Below are 26503 nucleotides of genomic sequence, written 5' to 3'. Positions count from 1 at the left end.
GCTTCGCTGGAGGGCCTCAGGGCCTGGTTGGATTTTCATTCAGTCACACAAAATGCTGCACAGCACGGTTGGGTGTGGAGGCAGGAGTGGAGTCCAGTGTCTTCTGAGAAGTAGGGGTCACAATTAGAAGCACAGCCTCCCGCTGGCTGGGGGGCATGTGAGAACAGCCCTGCACTCAAGGGGGGCTTGAAGAAAAGCTTTCAGGCCGCCCGCCTGCCCCTGTCCCACAGCAGCCACCAGTGAAGATAAGAGGGGAAAATTACAGTCATCTGAGAAAAAATTGCAGCCCAAGGCATCTCCACTCCCTGATTCCTCTACAAGCTGAGCTGGGAGTGTCAGGGAAATTGGGGGCCCCGTTCAGGCCCTCCTGGGAAGGAAAAAAGTCATGATTTTCCCCTCCTCCAGTAATCGTCCACTTCCCTGCCAAGGATCCACTTTGCCAAGTGGCCAGCACTCAGGAAGTTCACCATACCTCAGGGACAGTCACCCGGAGCCCACAGCCTGGCTCTGCGTCCATGGCTCAAGGAGGCCAGGTGAGCAACACAGAAGCCCGGAGAACATCCCTCCGATGGGCAGGAGCAGGACAAACGGGGTGATGGAGGACAGGCTCTGAGGGGCCAGTCTCGGACACGCTGTGGCTGCCAGCCAGGGAGGGCCCACAGCCATCTCAAGACTAGCCTTCTCCTGACACCTAGACCTTCCGTTCTGTCCTTATTTTCCCTAACGCAGCTCTACTTCTGAGTCTTGCTCTCTGAGGCCGATGACTTTATAGAGTAGGTTTCACAAGCCTCACAAGCTAGCCTCACCCATTCTGCATCTGGCTTCAGAAGCTGTTGTGGGGACTTCTAGGAAATCAGCAATGAGTGATTCTAATAACCGCTTGTTCTTGGAAATTTCCTAAAATAACTTGGCCAAATGAGGGGCGGGGCAGTCCTCTAAGACGACATTTCTCCTTCATTCAATCCCAAATCTCGAGTTCCAGTTACTCATCAAAGAAGTTCTTGTTTGCATCGTTCCAAGCTCTAATGAATTTCTAGGAAATGTGGCATCATTAGGGCGTGTTTTCAAGAGTTCTTGCTAGCTGCTCCCTTTGCATCCAGACTCCAGCTGAATGAAGTCCGTCACTTTCCACGTTCCATTCTCATAGCTGTGTCTGAACAGCAACACCGATGAGCTCACCTTTTCTCCCAACCTGGATATTCCAGAGTTCACACACCCAGAACGACACTCAGCACTCTCTCCTCCCCACGTCTACAGTTTTCATCACTTGGACTCTATCTACCTGTGATGCTCTCATGGTGTCCGAGTGAGTCAGTATTCCTGGCCTATTTCTTTCCTCGCCATCTATCTCCAGCCTAATGGACAGTCTGGTGTCAATGGAGCTCCTGGAGGACAAGCGGTAGAGTCAAGGTGGTCCAGGCAGGGCTCCAGCCCCAAACGCAGCTTCCTCTGAGACTCTAGCATCCACGTCCCCACCTATTTGTGGGCCTCCTTTGCCGTTCAGGCTGTCTTCACACCCACTGCGATAGCCTGGCCCTGTCCCAGTGCTAACCTAGACGAACTTCCGTTGCTAGAAGGAGGCAACCAGATCTGACCCGCACCGAGGTTGCAGCTTCACACTGGGCTGGCGAGTGGGGGTTTAGCACCTTCCACTGGGAGAGGAGCTAAGCCGCAGGAACTGGCTTGGGTTACATTCCAGGGTCCGGCCAATTTGGCAGCCCTGTGGGTTGAGGCGGGTGTGTGGCCAGCCATGAGTCCGGCAAAACTAAAATGCACACAATGGTGCTTTGCTGCAGTGTTAATGCTCTCAGGCGGGCTTCATCGAAGGCGCCCCATCTGCAATCTGTGAGTTCTGCAGCCACGTTCTTCCTAATACTCTTCCTCCTACAAGGAGTCCCCCCTCATCTCTCCTTCTGCAACTGGGACCCACCTTTATGCTAGTGTGACTATTGAGAAATGCTGCAGGCCACCCTTGCACATCAGCAGAGTGTTCTCTACCCTCTGCGGTCTCAAGTCAAACCTTGGCCACACCTGTCCCTGCCCAGGGAAGCCCGCAACCCTGAGGCTTTCTCACCAGTTCTAGACACCTGAGCTTTCTCAGAGGCTGAATCTGTGCTCCAGCTCTAGAACATCAAGGAGGTCCCTCTTCCTGGACATCTGGGCTTTGTGAGAGGTTGGAGCTGGAACACGAAGGAAGTCTCCCATTTCTGAACATCGGAGCTTCATCAGAGGCCGGAGCTGGAGTTCTGGCTCTGGAATGTCAAGAAAGTCCTTTCTGGACATCTGAGCTTCACTAGAGGCTGGGACTAGAGTCCAGGCTCTAGAACATCAAGGAAATTTTTCTTTTCAGACAGCTGAGCTTTGTCAGAGGTTGGAGCTGGGTCCCAGTCCTAGAACATCAAGGAGGTCCCTCTTTCTGGACATCTATGAAGCTCTCAATGAAGCTAGAGCTAAAGTCCTGGCTTTACAACACCAAGGAGGCCCCTCAGCTCTGGAACACCAAGGAGGACCCTCTTTCTGGAAATCTGGGCTTTGTCAGATGATGGAGCTGGGTCCCAGCCCCAGAAGATCAAAGCAGTCCCTCTTTCTGGACATCTGCACTTCGAAAGCTAGAGCTGAAGTCCCGAATTCAGAACATCAAGGAGGTCTGTCATTCTCAACATCTGAGCTTTATCTGAAGCTGGATCTGGAGTCCTGGCTCGAAAACATCAAGGTAGTCCCTCTTTCTGGACATCTGAGCATCATCGGACACTGGATCTGGAGTCCTGGCTCTAGAACATCAAGAGGTCCCTCTTTCCGGACATCTGAGCTTCATTGGAGGCTGGAACTGAGTCTCAAATCTGGGACATCAAAAGTGGGGTGGCTCATTCTGAATGTCCAAGGTACAACAGAGGCTGGAGCTGGGGTCTCAGCTCTGGAATATCAGTGAGTGGCTCCCTCTGGACACCTGAGGTTCATCAGAGGTTGACACTCTGCTCACCACACAGGACTCTCCTGGACTCTCAGCCTGCTCTTGACTGAGCACAGGCTGACTCATCTAGGAGGATGCACTCTGAAACTCATCTCCTCCTCTTCTCACTGCTGCCTGATCCATCACTCAGCACCGTCCATGTCACCATCTCCATCAGAAGCTGGGTCAGGTCTCCTAGCCAAGCGATGGCCATGATCGCCAAGGCGGTTCTTTCTCTCAGCAAAGGGGCCATGCTCAGTCCTGTGCACTTACAGCTAGCTGGACTTGCCTGCAGTTCTCTTGAGGCAGCTCCCTGTGAAGGAGAGGAGGAAGAGAAGCAGGAGGAAGAAGGAGAAGAAAAAGAGAGAGGAGGGGGCAGGAGGGAGTAAAGAATGAAGGGAAGGAAGGAGGAGAAAAAGGAAGAAGAGGGAGACAGAGGAGGAGAAGGGAGAAGGAAAGGGAAAGGGAAGGAGGAGAAAGAAAAGAAGAAGGCAGGAAAGGAAGGGGAAGAGGGAGAAAGGAAGAGGAGGGGGAGGGAGAAAAAAGGAGAGGGAGGAAGAGAAGGAGAAGGAAGGAAAAAAGGGAGGAAGAGGAGGAAGAGAAAGAGGAGAGGAAGCAGAAGAGGCAGGAGGTGGCAGTGGTGTCCGTGGCTGAGATGGTGGTGGTAGCTGTGGTGGCCGTTGGGGCTGTAGCAGCTGTGGTGGCCGTTGTGGCTGTAGCAGCCGTGGTGGCCATGGTGGTCGTGGTAGCTGTGGTGGCCATGGTGGCTGTAGCAGCTGTGGTGGCCGTGGTAGCTGTGGTGGCCATGGTGGCTGTGGCAGCTGTGGTGGCCATGGTGGCTGTAGCAGCTGTGGTGGCTGTAGCAGCTGTGGTGGCTGTGGTAGCTGTGGTGGCCATGGTGGCTGTGGCAGCTGTGGTGGCCGTGGTGGCTGTAGCAGCTGTGGTGGCCGTGGTGGCTGTGGCAGCTGTGGTGGCCGTGGTGGCTGTGGCAGCTGTGGTGGCCATGGTGGCTGTAGCAGCAAAAGCAGTCAGTCTCTCCTTCCTCACAGGGAGCACGTTCTTATCATCTGCTCCAGCAAAGCCAGGTGTGAGGACTCAGGATCCATCTTGAGTTGGGCCTAGTGCCCTTTGGCCCCTTGCCCCTCAGTGCCCCTGCTCAGCCCAGCTGCTCTGGGGGTGCAAGCCTCACTTTCCAGCTTGGCCAGCACTCCTGCCACGGGCAGGGATGGGTCTGAGGCCCCACCTTTGCAGCCCTGCTCAGGAGCCATTTTGAGGAATGACTTTGGCCCCAGCCTGACTGGGCCATCTTGGCCATCACTCGCCATCAGTTCAAGCATGATGACCACTCAGCCCGGCCCTAGGGAATGTGGGAAGAGGAGGAGGAGGAAGACTCGAAGCCCCGGGGGAGCTTCCTCTCTGGGGCTCCAGGAACCAAGGCAGTGAGCTCAGCTCAGAACCCCTCTCCACCACCAAAGCCAGACTTGCCCCACCTCCTCCTGTACCGTCCCTTCTGGAAAGAAGCCTGGCATCCCATGATCCACAGGAGGGGACCAGACAGCTGTTAGATCATCCAAACACATGTCAACCTCCGGATCTCTAAGAGGCACCCTCCCCTTGAGAGCCCAGTGGGCAGGGCAGGGTGCTGGCAGCTGCATGGGGTTCCAGCCGGCTCCCCGCCCTCCCACCCATCACACTGCCCGCGAGACAGAACACCCAACACTCACTCTCCTTATATTAGTAGCACATCCATCACTGTTTGTTAAGACAGGAAACACATTTATTGATAGCACAGTGGGGTGTGCCAAGCCCTGTGCTTTGCCGCATCACAGTGCCCTCACAACAGCCCTGTGAGGTAGGTGAACCGGCCCACCACTCCCCGCATGCAGACACCGAAGGCTCGGCAGCTCCCCTAGGCCTCAGGGATCCTGCGGGGTGGGCAGGGGTCCAGCCCGCGGCTCTGACCCCAGGTCAGCGGCGTCCATCAGTCAGAGGGCGGGTCTCTACTCAAGGGGGTGCCCCGGGTCCAGAGTCTCTGGGTCCAGCCTGTCCCGTGGGAATAGGTGCAGGGCGTCCCCGTGGCTGTGGAGGCTGAGAGAGACACAGTTGCAGATGAAGGCCACCTGCCCCCGGCCTCGCTGGCCGACAAAAGTTCACAGACAGGCAGGCCCCAGGAGGAGGGAGAGGAGGGCGAGTCCATGCTCAGGGGCTTCCAGCAGCATGGGGGGCGAGGGGAGCACCCAGCCACCAGCTCCGCCCATCTACCTACTGGCCCCTCAACTTCTGGTGTCCTTTACCCTACCTTGGACTCTGCCTACCTGCAGAAACTTCTGGAAGCATCACTCTAGTCCTGATGCCCTCCCACAGCTGCAACCTCCGGTTTTTCTCACCTTGATAACCCAGAATCCAGGACTCTTGGCCTTTCTAAACGCTGTCCCCAGCTCTTCTGCCCAGCCTATCCAGCTTTGCTGTTTTTCTTAAAACTCAGCCTCTTCCTCCTCCAAAGAGCTTTAAACTTTCCCTTCGGAACCTCTCCCGTCCAAACCTGCTGAGTCTCTGTATTTAAAAGCAAACCCCTCCCTCTGCCACTGTCTCCCCAGAGCGGGCTGGTGCTTCCCCTTTGCCCTCCACTCTGCCCACGAGTCCCTGGGGCCAGCGCAGACAGTTCCAGGGGGCACAGGACCTCTGCAGCCAGCACCCAGCAGCCCAGGTCTCTGGCTGGGCCCACCGGGAGAGCCGATGTGAAAGCACCTGTGTGCCAGGTCACAAAGCATTTATTTCACACAAACGATCTCATTGAACCCCACCATAACCATACCAGGCAGCTGTGACGCTTTCCAGGTTACAAACAGCAAACTTTCCTAGGCCACACAGAGGAGTTGGGGGTCCTTGAACCCAGACCTTGAGTCTCACGAGTCGGCCTATGGTGTGCAGCGAGGATTCCCAGGGTTCACGGTCATCCCCCGAGCAGACGCTGTCATGAATTACCCCCGTTTCTAACAGGTGGGAAAATCAAGGCTCAGGGCAGTTCAAGTAACCTACCTGGTACCCATGCACCATTCTTTGGGGATGAGACAGATAAAAGGAATCCAGGTCTGGGGTCTGACGCCCCCACCCCTCCACCCCCGGTTTTCTGGATGTCTAAGGCTGCATCCCAAACCCGACAGGTGCCTCACAGGTCATTGCTAATTGCCACCAATGGTGGCAAGGACTTCTCAGGGGAAAGGAACAAGGACTTCTCAGGGGAAGCCCCAAGGCAGGGGCTTCTGAGGGCTCAGGGACATCCCTCCCCTTAGAAATTGCCAAATGTATTAAACATTCTCAAAATAACAGGCACCACAGCAGCAACAGGGACACTTTGGTCCAGATGAAGTTTTATCCTAGATACAAATGTTTCCAAAATATGGTGTTTCCACTGGGCGAAACCCACCCATGACTGCCTGGCCCCAACTGGCAGGGAGGGCAGTGAGGCCCCAGAACAGGCAGAGACCTTCCCCAGTTCAGAGCTTCCTCCGACGGGTCTGCCAAGAAACACACGCTTTCCTCTTAAACAAATGCGCGTACACTAGGCAAACGGCCCGTTCAGCTCTTCACAGCCATCTAAACCCTCTCCTCTGCAAGGGGCGAGCATCTATTAGGCACCTACCAGTGCGGAAGGCAGGGTGCGCATGGGGCTCAGAGCGGGGCTCAAGGGCAGCTTTGTGGGGACCTCCCTGAGCCTGTGTCCCCACCAGGAGACCAGGGTCAGTTCTGCCCACCTCCAGGGGACGCTAGGCACCCGATAGAGCCCCCCAGCCCTAGGTCACACACAGGCCCAGCCTGAGGGGACCCCAAGGCCCACCCAGGAACAGACACCTAAACACAGACTCAGAATCTCCTGGGAGGGGCTCCCTGCTGTGAAGCCCCATGAGAGCACTGAGGAGGGGAACAGGGGATGGGCATGGGGCAGACACCAGGGGCCACACTGCAAGGGCCCCTCGGCAGAGCCCAGGGGAGGGGAGAGTCAGGGGACCCGTGTGGGTGCTCCTGGGGACAGGCACGATGGGGACAAGGTGCGGCGGCCAGACCTCATGGTGAAGCCCAGGCTGTGAAAGAAGAGGCGGCGAATGAGACCGAGGCAGCAAGGTGCCAACAGCCTGCCCGCTGAGGCTGTGAAGCTGGAGCCAAAGGGGTGGGGCAAGGGAGGCTGGTATGGGTGGGGGCTGGGGTGGGGCAGAAGGAACACCCAGCTCAAGCCCCCACCAGCTGGCATGTGGGGACATGAGAGCCGAATACTGCTCCCCTACATGCCAGAGACGAGAGCTGGAAAGGAACACAGGTCTGGCGAAGAGACCCTGGATCTGAGGTGGCCTGTGCCTGGGGTGGCCGGAGAACCCCGCCAGTGCAGCAGCACCTTCTCCGACGCAGCTGAGTACCCTGGAGGGCACAGTCTCCTTCCTCCTCCCTGCACTCCTCTACCAGAGCACTCCTGGGCACTTGACGGGGGCGGGGCCACACCAGGCTGCACTTGCTGGGGGCTGGCAGGGGTGAGCCGGGCCTGGCAGGGGTGAGCCGGACCAGGCAGGGGTGAGCCAGGCCTGGCAGGAGTGAGCCGGACCAGGCAGGGGTGAGCCGGACCAGGCAGGGGGCCTTATTTGGTGGACTCAAAAAGCACAGGCTGTTCGTGCAAGGCTGGGCAGTCCTGGCTCCGACACCAGCTGTCCCGATTCTCAGCAGGCTTGTCTAGGAAATCGGCCCGTGCTCCTGTTAGAGAAGGGAAAGTGTCCAAGACCCCCGAGTTTGGTGCCAGACCGACAAAAGGTGGCAAAACCCACCTTCTGCACCTTCTACCAGGGCAAGAAAAGGGCCGTGAGGAAATGCGGAGCACAGGGTGAAGGAGGGTGAGGACCCCAAGCACGCCACCCAGAAGCCCCTCTGCATCCTCTCTAGGTCACCCCACTCCTCCTCCCTAACAACCCAGGGGCATACGCGAATGTTTGCAGAAGCCCCTCCAAGCAGACAGACTGTCCCCTCATGTCACCGACAGGTACAGCAAACCCCAAAGCACCACGGCCCTGCCAGCTACAAGCTGCGGGGGGGAAGCAGCAGCCCACGGTGGAATGGGGACGGGGCGACCTCTGAGGAAGGGAAAAGCCATCACTCTTCAATGAAACAAATATTTACCCGGGGCCCACAGGGCTAAGCACCCGCAAACGCAGGCTTCTCCACCGGTGGCCTGCACGTGCCACTGACTGTGGGAAGTGCAATCCCAGCAGAAGGTCAGGGCTGACTTTTTACTCACTTAGGACTAGCAAAGCCATCACTCACGCTTTCAAGACAAACCCCCACATACGCCTATTCCCAGGGAAAGTCAGCACACCCACCCTCGGCCCTCACAACAGCCCTGTGAGGTAGGCTTTCTGGTGACCCATGGCTTAGAGAAAACGAGATCAAGGGTCAGAGAGGCAAAGGGTTAGTTAGGTGGCCCCGGGTCTGCCAGATCCTGAAACCCAGGCTCTTCCTGACACACCGCACAGCCTCTCACCAGATAGCTAAAGTTCCATCACATGAAGGTGAAGCAAGGCTCCTGCTTTTCAGACATGGCATACACACGTCCATAAGGTAGAACGTGGCAATGGTTAACAGGTTAATGAAAAGCGAAATAATAAACTCTTAGTAAAGGTCACAAACATCAAGGCTTGTCACTGGTTACAATTTCATTAGCTATCCGTCCATTCGACGGAGAAGGAAGGCACCAGCCTACCACTCACCGGGCTCTGTGCTGGGCACCCGGCCTGCTGGCATGTGAGCCCAAATGGTGTCAGTTAGAGGAGGGAGCAATGCAGTGTCTTTGACGGCTGGTGCCTAATATTTTGGGGAAAGGACACCACCCAGAGGGGCCTTTTGAAGACGGACACATGTAGGTGCTGCCCACAGGCCAGGCAGAGGCAGGACGCACACAGCATTCAAAACGCACAGCCAGGCGTGTGCAGCCTCGCAGGCGAGCGTGAACGTGTCCCCCCGGGGGGGGCCAGGGGCATTGCCCAAAGAGTCTTCCAAACCCCTAGCCCAAAAGTTCCAGCCACAATTCCTCCTGTTCTACCACTTATCCCTCCATGCTTAGAGATAAGCGCTTTCCCGCTCGGCTGTCTGAGTGAGGCCGTCTCCCTGGCCTTTGATCCTCACTCCCCTGGCACACCCCCAGGGACACACACACCGCCCTTCCAGAATCACAGTTCAAAATCACTGTCATGTGGCTCCTCACAACAGCCCTGCGAGGTAGGTGCCACAGCCCTCCCGGAAGGCAGACTCAACCCCAGCTCTCACAGTGAGTTTCAACCACACAAGTTTGTCCAGCCCCAGGGTCTTGGCTTTGCCTCCTGTCCTTCCTCTCCAAGGCAATGAATAACATTCAGAACTCCAGGTCGAACCCCCAAGACTATGCCTCAACCCCCACCCAGGCAGCAGGCACTCCGGGAGTTCTCACCTCGTCTGGGACCCACAGGACAGCTCAGGGCTGCACCCAGAGTCTGTAAAATGCCACATGCCTTGGACACCCAGGTCTGCCAATGGAGTGTTCTATGCAGACCTCCACATGGGAGGTGATTCTTCTCACCCACATGAGCAATCATCTCCCCCAATTTTCTCTAAGTAGAGCTGGCCATTAACTACTCTTGAAAGGGGCAGGAATGGCTCCAAGATCACCTCCAGGAAAGGCCAGAGTGCCCTAATGGCTTGAAAGCCTGCTCACGGCCAGAAGCAACCACTCGTCTCAACCCCCAGCTCTCATTCTGGCCTCTCGAGGATGTGGGCTGTGATTTCTGAGCACCCAGTGAACACAGTTGGCTGACTCCAGTTGTATAGGGAACAAAGGCAGAGGGGCAATCAACCCTGCAACAGAACTCGAATCTACAAGTCCGAGCTGATTCTGGGACCTCCACTTGTCACCAACACAAGCATAGCCCCTCACCAACATGTTCATTGTTTTGTTTCTGTCTTTTTTTTTTTTGAGATGAAATCTAACTCTGTTGCCCAGGCTGGAGTGCAGTGGTGCCATCTCAGCTCACTGCAATCTCTGCCGCCCGGTTTCAAGCGATTGTCCTGCCTCAGCCTCCTGAGTAGCTGGGATTACAGGCACCTGCCACCATGCCTGGCTAATTATTTTGTAGCCTTAGTAGAGATGGGGTTTCGCCATCTTGGCCAGGCCAGTCTTGAACTCCTGACCTCGTGATCCACTTGCCTCAGCCTCCCAAAGTGCTGGGATTACAGGCATGAGCCACCATGCCCAGCCGATGTTCATTGCTTTATTTTAAAAGACAGCATGGCGGTGGGTCCTTGTGAGACAGCTCTAGTATAGCACTGGCTAATTTTTAAAAAATGTTTGTTGGCTGTAAGTGAATGAAAGAGTGAAGGAATGAATGAATGAGTTACAATCACCGCAGTCCAGTGGAGGAAGCTGAAAAGCTGAACACAAAGCTCATAGCAAGGACCATGCGCAAGGCAGGGTGAGGCCGGGGGAGGACCTCTCTGCTCATGGGCGGGAGGGCTTGGCCCCGGACCACCCTGGGACCCCAACCCCGGGTCACAGTCACGGTGTGTGACGCATGGGAAGCATCATGGGGAAGAAGCCGTGGGTGACAGTGGCAGATGAAATCCAGCTGGGACGTGCTCAGCAGTGACCCCGGAGGAGGCAGCTACAAGAAAGGGTGTTTGCTCCATAACCCCAGCCCATGGCGCTACACAGCCCACCCAAAACAAAAGGGTTTGCTTTCAGGAGAAGAAAAGGTCAAATGCACCAGATCAAAATACGAAGGCCGAATGCACGGATGGACAGATGGAGCGATTCATGCTGAGTCATCGCTGGCCACCCAAGCTTGGATACCAAGCTAAACACGTGGGTGAGGGGTTCAGACAAAGGCTAACAGTACTCAGTGCTATAGTAGAGTGATCGGTGGGCCAAAGCAGCTCTACTGAGAGTGGAGGATGCTCTGGAGAGAAGGGCGAGTTCTCCTTGGGTGATGTGCCCTCCCCAAATGGCTGTGACTGACCTTCAAGCCCTGATAACTTTGGGTAGAACACGCCCTTTATTCTGCTCCTTGGAATGTAATAGTTGACGAAAAGTGAAAGGGGATTGATTCTCCCATTGGTCCTGATACAAAATGTTCCATTCGTCAATTAAACCCCAAAGACCACCATGGAGGCCACACATGCAGGCCAGGGCTGAGAAATTTGTTGATACATCACAGGGTGCTGGGAACCCAATTTTCTCCTAAGAGATGGGAAAACGGAGGCCCCAAGGTCTGGCTTCCTAGGGGTTTAATAGGAATGAGTGACTGGGCTGGTGGAAGGGTCACCAACTGATGGTACAGGGTGCTAGGAGGTGGCTGCCTGGACCTTGAAGGTTCAAAGAGCTATTCCTGTCCCACAGGGGTGTTATGAAGGGCGAGATCGGAGTGCACCAGCATACCAGAGGTTCAGCCTGTGGTGTCTCCACCTGCCAATGGAAGGTGTCCTTGTCCGCGTCACCCACTTCCCAGGGATAAGCAAATCGTAAAACCAAACAGACCTGAAAGGCCCCCTAGGCCAACCCCGCACCGTTGGAATCTCCTTAAAACTACCTTCCCCAAGGGCTGCCTAGCTGGTTCCTGGAACGCCTCCAGTGAAGTAAGAGCTCCCTATACCCCAAGGACACCCAGGACCAGTCTCTTCAGAAAGCCATGACCCAAAGGACTTGGACAAACAGTTCACAGGAGATAAGATACAATTTGTTAATCAACATAGGTGAAAGTGTTCGCCCGTCATTAGTAATTAAAGCAATGCAAGTTAAAATCATGCAAAAGTGTTTATAACAGAGACAAACTAGCCATATCTTAATTAAATGGTCATACATTGCTGAACATTGGAAAATGCTGTAAGCCTTCTGAAATTAATCAATATCCATACAAAGATCCATAGCCTGTCTTTCAAGAAACTTAACCAAAGGAAATTCATTCATTCATTCACCAATCCACGTATTCACCATCCTTCCGCCCTCTTAACTATCAGCCAAACACTCACTCACTCACTCCTTCCTCCATTCTTCTGTCCACTCATCCATCATTTATTTAGAGTCTGCAACATGTTGGACATCAGGGATACAAAGGCTGATTCCATAAGCTCCTTGTCCCTGCTAGGGGCTCACAGTCTAGCAGGGGAAACTGATCTGTAATGAAGCAATGATAATTTCTGGGTGGAAGAACGTAATTCTTAAGAATGAAAAAAAGGTGTTCTAAGCAGTTAGTTGTGGCATTATTTATAATATTTTTAAAAGATGTTTATACATAAGAATAACAGAATAGTTCCGTGAATGACGCTGTAGCCACTCAACAAGACACAACGCAGCCAGTGAGGTTACGAAGATGATGGAACAAGGAAAAACGCTGATGAGAGAATACTACATAGAAGAGGCGGGACACACACACAAAAAAAGTGTCTGCGGTGCATAATGGCAATTAGGTTTTTTTAAAGGAGGGATGCTCATTAAAAAATAGACAACCATTTTTTTAAAAAAAAAGTATACCTGTAAGAATGCAAAAGAGGCAAAAAAAAAAAAAGATGGGTGACATGTCAGGATGCTGAGGGGTGGATGCGTTTCCCACTGCTCTAGGTCAAGTGCCGTCCACACCATTTACATTAGGAATACAACGGGACACAGGGGTCTGTCCTAGGGGCCCTGAGGCCAAGCTTCCCAAGGAAGGAGTTGGGACTCACAGGGGGAGGCCAAGGAGAGCTGTAGCTCCTGGTGTCACCAGGAAAGGATTTGTGCGTGGGGTGCATGCAAACGACAAAGTCAAGAGACAGAATTTGTTCTCGTTTTTAAAGGTTGAACAAACACATAAAGACAGGCCCTGATCAGACAGGAGCACTTGGACCTACTCAGACCTTGTGCGTCGGGTACAGAAAGGACAGGGTGGGGAGCACGTGAAGGACATTTTACCCCTGGCTTGTGCCATTAAGAACCCTATCCCGAATCTCAGAACTAAAGAGCCTTTGAATTCCAGATGCAAAACTCTTAAGGGTCAAAGACCCTAAGAACCCTGGTGTCCTCTCATGGCCTCTGCATTTCCAAACGGACACAGAGAATTCACCAAACCCAAACCCACCTACCCTCCAGGGCACGAGTGGGTCTCCCCAGAGCTTATCCCACTGGCTCAGTTCGACCCACGGTGACTCGCTGGGACAGCCCCTAGACGTTGGTAGAAGGCTCTCCCAGCACCCAAAGTCGCCTGTTCTTTCCAGTTTCCTCTTGGTGCCTGCAGTGGGCCCTGCCTTCCCCACCTTCTGCACGCACACTTTCATCTTCCTGAGCCTCCGCTGGCTTTTCTGAGCCCTGAGTCCCTCCTGCCCCATCCTCATCCAACAGTGATACTTGGCTTGTTTGGGAGAAGCTTCAGCAGGTGTCCCCAGGGATAGTAAGTGCACCCCCAGACCTCAGTCCAGCCAAGGCAGAGCCTGGAGCCCCAGATTCTGAAAGAGGAGAAGAGCAGACCCCTGAGGCCCCAGCACCATGTCAGGCCCACGAGGCCCAGCTCATGTGGTCCTGACACATGGTACTGGAGGCTCGGAAGGTGGCTCTTGACACATGAATTCCATGTCCTCCGCCTTCTAAATGCTGTTGCCATCTGCTCGGCCAGGGCTAGAAGCGTGGGATCCACCCCCTTCTTCCTGCTTCCCTCCCTGCCTCACATCCTGTCTATAACCCCATAGCTCTGATTCCCGCGCCCCTCACTTTGCCGCCGTCAGCTCAGGCCTCAAGCCTCGCACTAGAGCAACAGCCCCACTCATGCCCGCGCCTGCAACCGCCATCCCACCCAGTGTCTACAGAGTCACTCTGAGCATGACGCCCCCTGCCCCAGACCGCATGGCCACCCTGCTCCCCTGCCTCCCACGTGCTCCCTGCCACCAGTCCTGGGTCCATCCAAGCTGTGCTCCTCCTGCTCCGGGCACTTGTTAAGAATCCAGGTGATTTAGAGAAATCAAGGGAGACTTTGGTCCTTGTTTTTACAGACAAACACAGGCACACAACACACAACTACACACATTTCCTCCACTACAGAGAAAGGAGACTCAACAGAACTGGGGAGGCCCTGGGGGAGGACCGTCAGCACGAACGACCCTCCAGGTCTGCCCCGCAGCCCCCGGAGGGTGAGTCAGAGAAGAGACAACCTCAACACAGTGAAACGCAATGCCGCCAGGTTACAGAGCACACTGCGAAATGGCTGAGAACACAGAGAGGCCTTGAACCAGGCTGTGGGGATGGCACGTCAAGGGAGCCAGGGTCCTGGAACCGCTTCTGCAACCCGGGGAGGGGGCTGAGGTGCACCTGCTGCCCAGGGAACCCTGAGTTGAGAAGGATGGGTGCCCCGCCCCATGGAGGACCAGGCCAGAGGGTAGCCCGGGCACACTGCAGATGGTTGCAAGAACGAGGTTTCTGGTGGCTTGCCCCGGACTCGTGGGTCCCCCATCTCAGGTGCCCCTGGCCACCTTCTGGCCTTTCCCTGCACCAGCCCCTGGACATGAGTAGCCGCCACACCCAGGGTGGTACACAGTGGGCGGGGCCCAAGCTCCACCCAGGGCCTATTGCTCCCTGACCCTCTGCTGCCCCCTGGCGGGCAAAGCCTCCCGCACAGGTGACCCACACCCAGGGAGGGGCCAAGCTACCCCCCAGGCTTCACACCACTTGTTCATGCAACTTTCTGCACGGCTCAGGGTCCAAGCCCTTCCCGCCTATCCAGGCCATAGATGGGGCACCGTCAACAGGGACACGTAAGATCAAACCAAGTAGGCAGCCGGTGCCACTCCAAGTTTACAGATGGGGAAACTGAGCAAGAAACAGATGCAGTGAAATGGCCCACACAGCCAAGACAGAGCAACAGCACTCAAAGACCTGGGTCTTCCTGAGCCAGCTCCTCCCTGCCAGGGCAAGTGCATGTGACAACAGCCACCCTCCCTGGGGACCACTTCCTTCCACTGTCTAGAACATAGAACTGGAAAGAAGGTTCCTTCCGCCCTTCTCTTTTCCCCCGCTTCCTTTCTTCCTACCTTCCTACCACCCTTTCTTCCGGTCATTCATTCATTCATTCATTTAGATCTGAGTCCTTTGTTTAGGGACTTCAGGAGCATAGCTTGAAATTCACCATAACCCTTGGCTCGAAGGCCTCCATTCTCACGCCCTGTTTACTGATTGTTACATTACTTTATTGTTTATTCATTTATTTTTCATTTCCTCCCAAGTTGCATCTTTCTTTCTTTCTCTCACTCTTCCTTACATTCTCTGGTTCTTATAAAGTCAGGTGCACAGAACCCGATGAATCGGGGCTCCTGGTCATCACCTCCACCTGGTCCCTGAAGCACTGCCACTCCTCCATCAAGCGTCATTCGCGCTCTCATCCACTCACCATTTGTCCGTCTTCCTTCTTTTGGGTATTTGTTTTACTCATTAATTGTTTTCATTAAAACCCCATGGGCAAAACAGACATGTTTGGCCCGTGTATTTATTGGCAATCTTTCTTCCCCGTGTTTAGTCACCTTTTACGTTTAAGTATTTATTCTTTTATTTATGAACCTCAGTTGCATCTATTTGATTACAGTGGCAGAAGATACAGCCTTGTTTTGGAGCCAGGTATGTCTCGCTATTTTTCATTTATTCTTTGAAAGGTGTAATGTATTTATCCATTTAAGGAGTACGTATGTAAACTAATTATCATCCCTGTTCAGACAACCTCCCTTAACTACCCATTTATCACTTTGGTTGTTTGTTTATTACCTTTCCTTCTTCCTTTTTCACTTCTTTTTATATTTTCTCCATTTTCCCTCCCCCTGGGAACCTGGGCCTGGATTATCTCATCCATCTTCCGGATTACTGACAGCCTTGTGACTAATCCTAACAGATACACCCACGGACTCGTTCTCTTTTTTATTGGTTTTTCTTTATTTTCCCTTTCGCTTTCATTCAGTTTCATTTTTGCCTTTCCACATCTCTATCTCTGACTCCCTGACACTTCTCTTCTTGCCTCTTTTCATGCTTCTGGACCTCAGGTGCCCGGAGTGAGATGAGGAAACTCCCCTGGGCAGCTCCTGCCTGGCTGTGCCAGCCATTTCCATTTCTAATTCAGTCGTTCATGTGTCCATTCATTCTTTCTGTCATTCTTTCATTTCAGTATTTATTCTTTTATTTATGGACCTCAGGTGCACAGAACTGGATTAACCATAATCTGTGGTTCCCGGAGCCTTCTGCACAGCGGGTCCACGTGGGGCCGTGTTTTGTTCGTTGATTCTTCTCCCTGGGGATTTGGTGCAGGATTTATTTAACTAGCCCAGGAACCCAGTTTTGAATTGGTCATAATTCTTGCTGCCTTCTCTCCTCTTGTTGTCCTTGCACGGTCCTCTCTCGCACGTTTGTGCCTTTATTTATTCATCCAGTGCGTCTGTGTTGCTTATGTACGTCTATACGTTTCCATATTCTCTCCTCCCTCGCTTTCTCTTTTCATTCTTTTGGGCCTTGAGTGCAAAGGATAGTAAAAATCATCCATTCTCATTCATTCAGCCAGACGCTCCTCTATTCACGTATTTGTGTTTTTATTGATGAACCTCAATGTTTACTATTTAGTATATAAAATGGACTCATTCTACTTCAGTGCTCATCCAGGAAGCACCTTTTCTCACACAGGTCTATTTCATTTGCTTTTCTTACATCTGTCCTGCTCTTGTTCTTTCAATTTTTCCCTTCCTCGCTCTTTTCTTGCATTCCTATGGAATGCATAATCGGTTCTTTCTTTTTTTTTGAGACAGTTTCGCTCTTGTCACCCAGGCTGGAGTGCAATGGCGCAGTCTCGGCTCACTGCAACCTCCGCCTCCCAGGTTCAAATGATTCTCCTTCCTCAGCTTCCTGACTAGCTGGGATTACATGCCTGAGCCACCACGCCCAGCTAATTTTGTATTTTTAGTAGAAATGGGGTTTCACCATGTTGGTCAGGCTGGTCTCAAACTCCTAACCTCAGGCGGTTCACCTGCCTTGGCCTCCTAAAGTGCTGGGAGGACAGGTGTGAGCCACCGCGCCCAGCTGCATTGATTCTTTCATTCAATCTTTCACTTGTGGTAATGATTTGAATGAATGTGAATGGCTTGTGCTAAACCAGCCCCCTTTCATCACCTTGCTAGATCTACTTACTGTCTTTTTCACTTCCTTTTTTCCCATTTTCATTTTTCCCATGCTATTCTTTCTTTCCACCACTCGCTCTTTCTTTCTGTCATTCTTTTGGAGCTCTGCACCAGGATCAATGACCCTCACCCCGTCTCTACAACACCCTCCTCATTGCTCAACGCAAATTCTTTCTGTCATTCATTCATTCATGCATTCACCACGCACCCATTCAGTCTTTCTGTGTCAACACTTATTTTTACACTTCTAGACAGCAGGTGCACCTCACGGAGCCCCCTCCTGTGGCCCCACGGAAGCCCTCCCTTCCACGTTTACGCTCTGAGCCGTTCCTTAGTTGGGCAGGTGGTTGGCCATGCCGGCAGCACCGACGCGAATTAAGCAGCCTGCTTGGCTCACACAACCTTTCACTCCTGTTCCTAGTATGGCTCTCTCATAACTGCATGCATCTATTTATTTCTTAATATATTACTTTCTTCCTTTTTACACATTTCTTCCCATTTGTTATTGCTTTTCTCTCTCTCTCTCCCTCTCACGCATCCTCTCTTCCACTCTTTGTCTTCGGAGCTCAGTGCCAGGCAGGGCTGTGTGCATTATACATCCTGCAAGTGCCCATCCTCAGCCCGTGCATCTCCGTGTCTCACCTGTTCTTTCCTTCCTTCGCTCATAGCATCCTTCCTTCCTGCTCCATCTTTTTATGAGGCATTTATTCCTCAGGTGCTGTGATTCCACTAACGGAGGAATAAATGCCTAATACTTACGACAAGTCCTAGCCTAACTCCCCTCGTGGGTCTACCCATTTATCCGTTTGGTTGTTATTTCTTTTTCCAGTTCCTTTCTCTCTTCTCTCACAGCTTTCCATACCTCCTGTCCTTCACTCTCATGCAGCTGGGGTGCCCAGAGGGGACCCCAACACCCCCATCAGCAGGACCCACGGAGCCAAGTCTTCTCATTCACCTCGGCCTCGTCTGTTTAGAAACTGACTTGTTCACTTAGATGTTTATAATTTAATGGCTAGACTGTGGTTTTCTAGATGTGGACCAGCCATAGCCCTTAATTTGTCATGATCTTTGCCACCACCTGTCCCATTGCCTTCTTTTACATCTTTATCAATAAATTAATATTTCATAAAAGATTAAATAATATTTCTGTACTTAACATTTGTTACATTTTTTCCTTATTTCTTTATTTATCAAGATTTTGTTTTATTTTTCATTGCATCTAGCAGACCTCGGTGCCCAGGACTGGATGACTCAAAGCCCCTCATGCCGCCCTGTCACCCGGCCCTGCACCCCCACGCTCCCCGTTCGTTCATTCATCCGCACAGGCAGCATACGCTTTTCGGCCCTTCTTTCGTCATTTACTTATTTATGTGCAGACTTCAAGGGCCGAGACTTAGATAACTTTTGGTAAAAAGACACTCTCACCTTTGGCCCACTGGCTCCCCTTTCTTTCTTTGCTATCCTTTGAACTCTTTCTCTGTGATTTCTTTATTTTTCTATGCCAGGAGCACGTATTATTTGTATGAGTCCTAATGCACGGCTTACAATAGCCTGACATGGTTCTCCTCACATAGCTACTCATCCTCTACACTGGTTTTTCACTTTTCTATCTTTTATTTGTTGTTTTGGTTTTTTTTTTAAACCTTTCCCTTCTCCCTTTTGATCACTCCTCCCCTAACTTGCATCTTTTCATTTTGACGGGCCTCAAAATTGATTCTGCATTCCACTTCCCACACATCCATTCTTGCTTTTATTTAGGTATTTATCTATTTATTTATTTATTTTTGAGACAGAGTTTTGCTCTGTTGCCCAGGCTGGAGTGCAGTGGCACAACCTTGGCTCACTGCAACCTCCGCCTCCCAGGTTCAAGTGATTCTCCTGCCTCAGCCTCCCGAGTAGCTGAGATTACAGGCATGCGCCACCACACCCAGCTAATTTTGGTATTTCTAGTAGAGACGGGTTTTCTCCGTGTTGGTCAGGTTGGTCTCAAACTCCTGACCTATGGTGATCCACCTGCCTCAGCCTCCCAAAGTGCTGGGATTACAGGTGTGAGCCACGAAGCCCAGCCTTATTTAGGTTCTTTTTAACTGTCAAATGTCAGAGGCAGATATCTGAACTACACACATTCCTTAGTCCTTAGTGACCTGGTATCACTTTGTGCATTTCCCTATCACTTAGCAATTCAACAGGTCTCTCCTATGTATACATGGATTGCCTAGGCATCGAAGCAGGTGACGTACACGCACTCTCCTCCTGGCTTGCTTACTTTCTTTACCGATTTACTTGTTTATTCATTCTCTCTTGCTTCATTCATCCATTCATCCCGTCATTTATCACATGATGCAACAGATACCAGTGAAACAACCTCTCAACAACAACGACATTCACAGTATCTTTAGCATTCCTGCTTCTTCTGAGTCACCCGCCAAGGTACACACAGCGCGCAGTCCGGAACACACATGAATGGCTGATGCAGGCAGAGACAGTGAATGGTAGGCTTACTCCCAGACCCTTCTGGGGCTCACGTCCTAGACATGCTGGGGGCAGATCTGAGACGAGGGCCCACGTTCCCCAGTCCCCCCAGGCAGAGCAAGCGCCTCCCACTCTGCCCCTCTGCCAGTGGTGAATGACCATCCCCATGAGAAACCTGTTTCAAGACCCCAGAATACATAGAGACACACACAGTACAGAGTCTCCTGGTGGGAGACGGCAGACATGGAGTTCATTTTTAAATAGGTGGCTTTGTCTGTCGCAATATCAAAATATTTTGGCCTTTCAAGGCAAATACAAAAGAAACTACCCATTACCATGGCTGAGTGTCTCAGTCCCAAACAATAAGAACTTGAAGAGGTTTAGCTGGAAACTTTGAAGACAGAAAATCTGCCCATTATGTTTTCCAGACATTTCGAGGGGGTGAGTGAAGGTCATTGGAGCTGGAAGCCCATTTGGAAGGCTGCTCCCCCGGCCTGCGTTTTCTAGCTCACAGGGCACTTCCATCCTAGTCTGCCCTGCAGCACAAGAGCCAAAGGGAGACTCAATCATGAAAGGACCATTCATTTAGAAGAGTGAAAAAGAAGAATTTCTTTTGGGGTCCGACATTTGAAGCCGCCTATAGAATTCTTTTGCCACAGAGACAACACAAGGAGGCTGGGGGCTCCCGTCTTAGAGAACAGGAGCCCCCAGGTCTGCACTCAGCTGGACTCAATGGGTACCCATTTCCCCGTGCACAGACCCCCCAGCCAGTGCCCGCCAGCCCCTCCACGAGGTCCACCTGGCAGTGTGCTCCGGGAGGCAGGCCCCACCCTCAGCAGCGAGGCCACGCATGTGCTCTTTATACTCCAGCCACTTACGATTTCAAGCTGGAGGGGGCTGGGGTCCCACATTCGAGGTCCCTTCCCACGCAGGAATCCAGGTGATGGCGTCAGCTGGAAGGAGAAAACACTAGGTCACTGACTGGAACCTCACTCAGGCTGGTAAGGAGGAGGAGGAGTGCGGATAAGGACAACAGCTCTCAGGGGACGGGGTGGCCTAGGGCAGCGACTCCCCAACTGCCAGCAAGCATGGCATCGGGAAGCCGTGCATTTCTCTTGTCACTCCCCTCACCCACCAGCTGCCCATGCAGCAGAAAGGGCAGGTGTGGAGACATGGAACAGACTTGGCTTGGTCCTGCTCTGTGGGACCCAAAGGGTTAGGGCACTGTGTAGATGAGAAGGGGGAGTGGCCCAGGCCCTGGAAGTCACTCCCCTTGAGGACAGCGCATGAGCCTGTGCTCTGGGAGAAGCCAGGTGCCCAGGTCAGTGAACAAGATGGCTGGTTCTGGAGGAGACGAGGGAAGTGGTGTGTGGCCGGGAGGGCAGCCCACGGTGGGCTGCTGGGATACTAAGGGGCAGCGTTTCCCCAAACCATGGCTCGCACGTGTGCCTGGATAGACTCCACTGCCGCAATTCTGTTCACATGGCAGCAGGCCCTGGGGAGCACCACGACCAGGCACAGCGAGTCTTCGGTGGCAAGATTTGCCTTACATTTTCACTTTTTTTTTTTTTTTTTCTGTTTTAATCAGGCAGCAGGCTGGGCCAAACGTGGTTCAGAACGCTCCGAAGATTTTAAGCTTTGAAAAAAGGTGACTTCAGGGGAACATCACACACCAGGGCCTATCAGCAGGTGGGGGTTGGGGGAGGGATAGCATTAGGAGAAATACCTAAAGCAGATGATGGGGTGATGGATGCAGCAAACCACCATGGCACGTGTATGCCTATGTAATAAACCTGCATGATCTGCACATGTGCCCCAGAACTTAAAGTATAATAATAAAAGGAGAAAGAGTGACTTGAGCAATGTCACACACTTATCATGACTCATTTGTCAAGACCCGCAGGATGTGGCCACAGAGAGTGAGCCCTAATGATGTGAACCAAGGCCTTTGGTTAATCATGTATCGGAGTCGCTCCATCGATTGGAACAAACAGAGCAGGCCACACGGAGGCAGCGTGTGAATGAGAGGGGAGACGGTGGGGACGGGGTGTGGGGAGACGGTGGGGACGGGGTGTGGGGAGAGGGTGGGGACGGGGTGTGGGGAGACGGTGGGGACGGGGTCTGGGGAGACGGTGGGGACGGGGTGTGGGGAGACGGTGGGGACGGGGTCTGGGAATTCTCTGTACTTTCCCACCAATGTTTCTGTAAACTGAAAACTGCACAGAAAAATAAACAGTTTATTCATTTTAAAAATGTGTTGAATCAATGGCTTTTAAAATCTTTTCACAGAGTCTACTTAAGGTGAGGAGGTGTCACAGAAAGGTGACCTGTGACGGCCAAGGTCCCATCAGCGCGGCATGATGGGTGATGGGGCAGCCAGGGGTTGGGCCAGGAGGAGCACAAGGCAAGGCTAAGGTCTTCAGATACCCTCTCTGGGGACTGTTTCCTGGGTTAGGCACAGGAGGAGGTAGGAAGCCAGGGGGAGACCATGGGACGCCCCCGCAAAGCCACCCAGGAAACAGAGAGGCCATGAGAGGGATCCGGGGGCACTGAGGGAGGCAGAAGCCACAAACCACAGATCCCAGCACTCTGGGAGGCTGAGGCGGGAGGATCACCTGAGGTCAGGAGTTCAAAACCAGCCTGGTCAACATGGTGAAACTCCATCTCTACTAAAAATACAAAAGTTAGCTGGGTGTGGTGGTGTACACCTGTACTCCTAGCTACTCAGGAGGCTGAGACAGGAGAATCGCTTGAACCTGGGGGGTGGAGGTGGTAGTGAGTTGAGACTGCGCCACTGCACTCCAGCCCGGGCAACAGAGTGAGACTCCATCTCAAAAAAAAAAAAAAAAACAGGTCCCAGGAGACCAGCTGCCTGCCCCTCTGTGGGTCTTTGAGGGACTCCCAAAGCTGCCTGTCCCCAGGCCTCTCGGGGATCTCTCCAACCCACCCCTGCTGCCTCTGCCTCTCTATTCCCAGTCAGTCTCTAGCCAGGATGTCCCAGGCCCGGTCAGGACACAGGAGATCCTTCCTGCCACCAAACCCTCCCAAGAACTCCATCCCCGACCTTGCCCTCCATAAACACGGTTTTGCCATAACTGGTTATATGATAACCAAAAAACAACAAGTCTTTTTTTTTTTTTTTGAGACGGAGTCTCGCTCTTGTTACCCAGGCTGGAGTGCAATGGCGCGATCTCGGCTCACTGCAACCTCCGCCTCCTGGGTTCAGGCAATTCTCCTGCCTCAGCCTCCTAAGTAGCTGGGATTACAGGCACGCGCCACCGTGCCCAGCTAATTTTTTTTTGTATTAGTAGAGACGGGGTTTCACAATGTTGACCAGGATGGTCTCGATCTCTTGACCTCGTGATCCACCCGCCTCGGCCTCCCAAAGTGCAACAACAAGTCTTAAAGTAAGTGTTAGTGACGCAGTGATTGGTGCACGGGTGCCTGAGGCGCAGACTTCAGTGACCTAAAGGCTACCAGACCACCACCCAACACCGTTTCCCACCCTCCCTCCGAGACTGTGCATGGCTGGGGTGGCCTCTCACCATCGCCACGTCCTAACGTGGCACCGAGACTCCAGACCAACAACACACAGCGAGACCACAGGCACTGCCGTTTCCCGCAGGACTCGGAGCCGGGTGCCTTGGGTTGCTGTTTTGGTTTTGCTCTTTTCTGGGTCTTTCATAGGAGCAGGGAAATCAGAAGCAGGAAGGAGCATCTGGGTTTTTTCCTGCTTCTGCTCCAGGGACCCCATGAACCCTCAGAGCCCCTGACTGTCCTTAATTAACTCTGTGTGCAGACCCCAGACTGCTCTGCTACAGTGAAGCCCCGGCCAATTCATGCTTTGGTTTAAAAAGCTGCGTGTGCCAGCTCTAAGCTTGCGTGATGTGTTAATAATGCAGTACTGGGCTGGAATCTTAACAAATGTCAGAAAAGCTGCAGAGATGAGTCACTGTCTGGAACCAAAGGAAAACACGAGGCCTCCTTCTAGAGTCCAGAGGAGTAATTGCTACAAGCATTTGATCGAAGACCTCCTAAGTGCGTGCAGTGCGCTCACGCCGCACGCAGAAAGTGTTGGTGAACACAGCAGAAACAGCCTCTGCAGCTTAACACAATTGGAAAACTCTCGCTCTGCATCTTACGATTTTAAAAGTTACTCTTTTCTGGAAACAAACAGCACCTCATTGATCCGGCATGTCTTCGGTATAAATAACTTACGGCTGTTTCAAACAGAAAAGGACCTAAAAGGATGATTTTTATTAAAATGTTGATCTCAAGAAATAGAGCCTGTCGTTACACAAATAATCAGCCTTGCCTCAGATCTCGTACTTCCTACCTGTTGAGTAAATACCACCCGCTTAAAACTTCCCCTGACAAATGCAAGCTCTTTGCAGAGCTAATTTCCTGTACCTTTGTGAGGCCGGGGCCCTGGACATTACGGACCCATTTATGAAAACGGGAGAGGTAATTGGGACATCTTTTGAAATCATGTCCCCTCTCCCTCGCAGGCCCCCATCAGCCCTCTAATTTTACTTGGTCAGGTTACAGAGGATGTTTACATATGCCTCTTCCTGGAATTTCACCTCTTTTGCTTCAGGAGTGGGCAATTAGAGAGAATTAGGGCCTGTTTGGTGCCTGTTTACCGTTAATGGATGGAGCAGCGGAGGCAGCCTTGGGAAAGCAGTCTGCCCGTCTAATTGAAGCCGGCAATTTTTCGATTCCTCATTTCAGCTCGCAGGTATTGTAGCAACCAAGGTCACAAAACAAAAGCTGAGCCCACCACGGTAATAGCCGGGTGCAGGCCCGACCAGAGGTTTCGTGAGCTGTTTATAACCGCACGCTGCAGCACAAAGAGAGAGCTGGAAATGTTTGCAGAGCGGAGTGGAAGACCGACAGCCAGTGCAGCCCGGTGACTAATGACTTTTCCAGAAGTTGCCATCCTGCTGGCTTTTTCAGGAAGTTCTCAGCTGACCGGGCCACGGGGCCAACAGAGGTGTTGGCGAGGGTCTCAGGGCCCAAAAGGCACAGGGTGAACCAAGGGGTGGGGAATGAACATGTCCTGGTTCTGAAGCTACAAGGCCAGTCTCATCACGCAAGAGTCATTCTACAGCCCAAAAAGGTGTTCCGGACCAGCCCAGTAGCCCGCCTGTTTGGAATAAATGCCCCGTAAAACATGGTCACTGCATCCTAACCCACGGAGCAGCCCCTGGGAACTTTCTTCCAGCAAGAGCTCTGACCACACTAATGACTTCAGTGACCATGACCCCCTGACCACACACATCATACAGCAGCTAGCAACTGGCAGGGGCCTCACCTCCAGGGTCCGCTGCCAGCACAGCGTGCGACCGTGGGCGAGGTTCCTGGCCTCTGAGATGTCTGACTTCCCACCTCTAATGCAGAGGGGGCAGTGGACCAGTGACCCACAAAGTCCCAACAACTCCAAAGACCCAGCAAACAAACCACAGATGACCTCCAGGGAGGCCTGAAGAAACCCTGAGACTGTCGGAGTGCCAAGGCCACTCGGACCACTATGGGACTGAGGCCTAGGGGCTGGAGACAGGGGCCAAGGTCAGGCTGAGCCAGGCTGTAACCATGTCTCTGGAAGACTGCTCCCGAGTTGCTGGAGAGAGCTAAGAACTCTCTCCTCTGTGTACCTGACAAGTCCCAAGTAGTGACAGCATGACCAGCCAGGAAGAGAGTGGACACCCAGTCTGGACACTGGGGGACCTCCATTCCCTCCTGAAACAGCACTGACCTCCCAGGCTCCTTCTGACTTGGATTATATGGAGAACTGACAGGCTAGTACGCAGTTTTACAAATGAGGCTGCAAAGTCAGTGACGGGCCAAGACCGACCTGGGCCCCTCTCCTCTCACGGCAGGGACTTTGCCCTAGTCCCTCCGGAGTGGCCCCACCCTTATGGCAGTCTGGGGCAGTCGGGATGCAAACAGCTTTCTCTAACCAAAGGGTCCCCTCTCTTGCAGCTGCCCGCCGACGCTGCAGGCCATGAGACCCCCTCCTCTCCTCCCTAACCGTGAAACAACAGCCCTGTGGATTTCTAAACCCCTACCCCCAAAGGGAATCTCTCTCTGTGCAGTCCCAGCAGGGCCCAGAGAAAAGGCTGGAGTGGCAGATGGAGCAGCGAGGAGGCCGTGCGGTGAGCCTTTGGCCCCCCCACTGTCCTCCTTCCCCAACTTTCCATCCTGGACCTCTCTCTCCTCGGCCCCATTCCGTCTCTTTGGCTAATTTTCAGGCAACAGGCCCAGGCTGATCAAATTTTTGTTTACAGGCACAGCCACACTGACTCCCCTTTGCTAAGTAACTTTCGACAATCAAGCCCGAGAATCTGAGAGCGTGAGCATCCCAGGGTCGCGTGAACCCGGTGGCTGGTTAAGTGCGTCATTGTGCAGCCTTGGAGCTCCCGACACACACACAAGGGCAGGGGCCCCACGCAACCCCTGGGAGGAACACACACACACTCCGTTTTGGGGGAAGGTAATTGACGTTTTCTTCTTTTCTTCTGAAGAAAAGGCACCTTCCATTGAAAGGGCGCATTCACAGAACCTGGGAAAACTCATCGGCGCTCAGCCCTCCCAATTATCCCCAGGTGGCTGTTCCCCACGGGGGGCTCCCCCACATTCCTCTCCGGCGAGCCTTTGTTTCCATCTGAAACGGCCCTGGGAGCTCCCAGGCTAAGAGTCTCCTCCTTAAGCCCCTGCCAAAGACCCTATTCACTGCTGAGAGTGGAGGCCAGCCGAAGGTGGTGGGCAGCCTTCCTTTCTCCCAGGGTAGGGGACTTAAGAACTCTCCATCTGGATTTATTTTTAAGCCCAAAGAAACTGGAGAGCAATTAAGAAAGTCATGGCTACACCCTCCGCCACCGTCCTCTCCCGCAATGAACTCCTCTG

The 26503-nt window shown here is 52.9% G+C and overlaps 1 pseudogene; it reads right to left on the bottom strand.

Moving 5' to 3' along the window:
* Positions 1 to 5950: 5950 nt before the first annotated feature.
* Positions 5951 to 15343, bottom strand: LOC110569208 (uncharacterized; annotated as a pseudogene).
* Positions 15344 to 26503: the final 11160 nt, after the last annotated feature.

This window comes from Aotus nancymaae, unplaced genomic scaffold, assembly GCF_030222135.1.
Source record: "Aotus nancymaae isolate 86718 unplaced genomic scaffold, 86718_ANA_hifiasm-v0.15.2.pri h1tg000011l, whole genome shotgun sequence".
In the NCBI taxonomy this organism is placed as follows: Eukaryota; Metazoa; Chordata; class Mammalia; order Primates; family Aotidae; genus Aotus; species Aotus nancymaae.
This window is presented reverse-complemented; position numbering and strand designations above follow the sequence as displayed.